Genomic DNA, 4,065 nt, shown 5'->3' with positions numbered 1-4,065 from the left:
TGCAGTTGCTGCCCGTCTCCAAAACGGAGACAGCCACCCTCCTGCTCTCTGAGTCCCTGACAATAAGACCCTTTGATTCCATCCAGTGTCATTCATTTCCCTTTGGAGGGAAGTCGTGCGTCATTTCCTAATTGGAGTTTTTATTCAAGTGTGATTTGCATTCAGTATGATTCAAGTGTGATTTGCAAAATCTTAAGTGGTACAGCTTGCGAACCATGCCAAAGTGAACGTATTTGTGTAACCACCATCCCTAGCCCACCCTCCTCTAGCCCCCATCATGTCCTCTAACGCCATCATGAGTGCCGCTTGGTTTTGAACTTTATAAACGTGGAATTACATCTGAGCTCTTTAGCTCGACACTATGTGAGATTGATCCACGTTATTAGATGAACCGAGGTAGCATCTACACCCCATGTCCTCCTGTGCCACTGTCCGGGATTTTCTGTCCCTCTCAGACTCCCCTCTTGCCAGAATCACATACTACAGGACCAGAATGACACTATGAAGCAAGCCCTGAGCAATTTTAATCACTATTAATGCCCCTCCTTGAGAAACCTTACACCTCTCACCACCAAGGGAAGTCAAGAATCACACTGACTCCTTTGCCAGCTGCTCGCCATTTCCCTTGGAAGGCGAGACTCCGGAGCACTGGCCCTGCTTGCCTGGGATGTTGGGTGACCTCTAACAGGGTAACTAACTAAAACCAGAGGAGAAAAATAATACCCGTCTCCTGCTTACACACTGAGGAGATTTACTGAGTGCTGAAGAAATAACGCTAGATAAAAATTTAGTGATGAAAGGAGTGCAAATAACCAAGGAAGAAAGAAAGAAAGAAAGAAAGAAAGAAAGAAAGAAAGAAAGAAAGAAAGAAAGAAAGAAAGAAGACTTTATTATCTATTCTTAGTCTCTTAGCAAGCTTTCACTTAAACTATTCTTTTTTTAAAATTAATTTATTTTATTTTTTTCCATCACCATTTATCCCCTCTATGCCCTCTCTCATCTCACCCCCTCACCCTGCAATCACCTCACTGTTGACCATGAGTTCTATCTCTTTCTCTGGTGGTTTTTTTTTTTTTAATATATTTTATTGATTTTTTACAGAGAGGAAGGGAGAGAGATAGAGAGCCAGAAACGTCAATGAGAGAGAAACACCGATCAGCTGCCTCCTGCACACCCCCTACCGGGGATGTGCCCGCAACCAGGGTACATGCCCCTGACCGGAATCGAACCTGGGACCTTTCAGTCCGCAGACCGACGCTCTACCCACTGAGCCACACCGGCTTCGGCTCTCTTTCTCTTGTCTTTATTGGTTAATCATTTTACCACATCCACATCCTCCTCCATCCCTACAAGCTGTCTGCCTGCTCTCTATCTATGAGTCTGTCTCTGTTTTGCTTGGTAGTTCAACTTGTTCATTAAATTCCACATGAGTGAAATCATATGGTACTTGTCTTTCTCTGACTAGCTTATTTCACTTAGCATAATGTTCTCCAGATCTACCCATGCTGTCTCAAAGGGTAAAATTTTCTTCCTTTTTATGGCAGAGTAGTATTCCACTCTCTTATCCATTCTTTTATCCACTCATCTTCTGGTGGACACTTGGACTGCTTCCAAATCTTGGCTATTGTAAATAGCAATGAACTAGGGCAGTGGTCAGCAAACTTAGTCAACAGAGCCAAATATCAATAGTACAATGATTGAAATTTCTTTTGAGAGCCAAAATTTTTAATTTAAACTATGTAGGTAGGTATATTGTTATTAACTTAATTAGGGTACTTCTAAGCTGGCCTTTCCTAAAAACTCAAGGGGCCAAAGAGCTGCATGTGGTTCGAGAGCCGCAGTTTGCCAACCACTGAACTACATATATTCTTTCAAGTTAGTGTTTCAAATTTCTTGTGATAAACATCAAAGTATACTACAAGACCATAGTAATCAAAACAACATGGTACTGTCATAAGAACAGACATATAGATCAATGGAACAGAATAGAGAGCCCAAAGATAAATCCACACCTTTATAGCCAATTAATATTTGACAAAGGAGGCAAAAACATACAATGGACTGGAGATAATCTATTCAATAAATGGTGTTGAGAAAATTGGACAGATTTGTGCAAAAAAAGAAAAAAAACTAAACCACCTTCTTACACGACACACACAAATAAACTAAAAATGGATTAAAGACTTAAATGTTAGATTCAAAACCATAAAAATCCTAGAAGAAAAAACATAGGCAGTAAAACCTGGGACATTTCTCACAGCAATACTTTTTTTCTGATATATTCTCAGGCAAGAGAAACAAACAAACAAAAAATAAACCAATGGGACTATAACGCACTAAAGAGTTTTTGCACAGCAAAGGAAACCATCAAGATGAAAAGACAACCCACTGAATGGGAGGACATTTGCCAATGTTACATCTAATAATGGGTTAGTGTCCAAAATTTATAAAGAACTTATAAAACTCAACACCAAAAAAAAAAAATCTAATTTTAAAAAAGGGCACAAGACACTTCTCCAAAGAGGATACACAGATGGCCAATAGACACATGAAAAGATGCTCAAAGTCACTAGTCACCAGAGAAATGCAAATTAAAGCCACAATGAGCTATCACCTCACACCTGTCAGAATGGCTATCATCAATAAGTCAACAAACAACAAATGTTGGCAAGGATGTAGAGAAAAGGGAATCCTTATGCACTGCTGGTGGGAATGCAGGGTTGGTGCAGCCACTGTGGAAAGCAGTATGGAGTTACCTCAAAAAATTCAAAGTGAAACTGCCTTGTGACCCAGTGATTCCACTTCTGGGAACAACCAACTATTCATAAGAGAAAATAGTTCACAACATTTCAGCACCCTTCTGGAGTATCTCATACTCCCCAGTTGGTAAGTTATTTATTCTTAACTGAACATCTTTTCACTCAACCCTTTTAGTCTCACACTGAGAACTAATGATTATTCTGTTAGTAAACTTTACATAATTTAAGCCACCATTTTCCCTCACTTCAACTAAATATAATGCCAAAGCTTTTGTCTTTTCAGAATGGTTTCTACCCACAAAAAAAAAAACATCCAAACCTGGAGTGAATTTTTATAGGGGTTTATTTGAACCAAATGGATGACATATGCTGGGGAGCAAGATCTCAAATGTTCTGCAGAACAACCGTTTTGTAGTTTTTTTATTTTTTTGAAATTAAGGATGAAAAATAAGGGAGATCACATGGAGGTGGGAGAAAGTAAAGCAGGGATTGCATTGCAGGATAGTTAACAAGACTGTGTGCTCTCTGGAGAGTGGTTGCTGCTTATTTAAGGGCGTGTAGAGGTATATGCACCGAACAATGGATGGGGCTTGCTGAAGGCAAAGATAAGCCTTTTATTAAAGAAGTTATATGCCTGAGGCTTAACTACCAACCGTGACCTGCCCAGTTAGGAATTTATGATCAGATTACCCTGTAAGGTGACTTCCCATAGGATCTTTTTTTTTTTTCTTTTTTTTTTTGGTCCACAGTTTTAATAGCTCATTCTCTACTCATTGCCATTCTTCTCTTCTAGCTACTCAAGTTCTTCCTAGCTCTCAAAATTTGGCACTCCAAACTTCCAGGTAATTTATTCGTATTTGGCCATCACCAAAGCCTATAACATTATTTCATTTATTTATTCATCCAGTCAATAAATAAATATTTGTTTTTGGCTTACTATGATCTGAGAGCTTGAGACTCGGCCTAGAGCCAGATAGATGAGTCCAAAATCTCATAGAGCTCACTTCCTATATATATATTTGAAAACAAATTAAAAATGTAAAACTTATAAAGGCTACAAGGAAAATAAAATCAAATGTCGGTCTAAACAATCACCAGAATAGGAGCTGCTTAAGACAGCATGATTGGAGAAGTTCTTTCTGAAGAGGTAACATTAGGACTGAAATCAAAATGATCTCAGGGTAAAAAAAAAACACAACAAAACATTATCTCAAGAGGCTGCCATCAAAAGATGTGTGGAAAAGTAGTACAGGCAAAGGATACAGCAGTTGAAGGCCCTGACAGGGAAGGTCAGTGTGGCTACAGC

This window comes from Pipistrellus hanaki (genome assembly GCF_964339955.1).
Source record: "Pipistrellus hanaki genome assembly, chromosome: 8".
Taxonomy (NCBI): domain Eukaryota; kingdom Metazoa; phylum Chordata; class Mammalia; order Chiroptera; family Vespertilionidae; genus Pipistrellus; species Pipistrellus hanaki.
Note: the sequence above shows the minus strand (reverse complement) of the source record.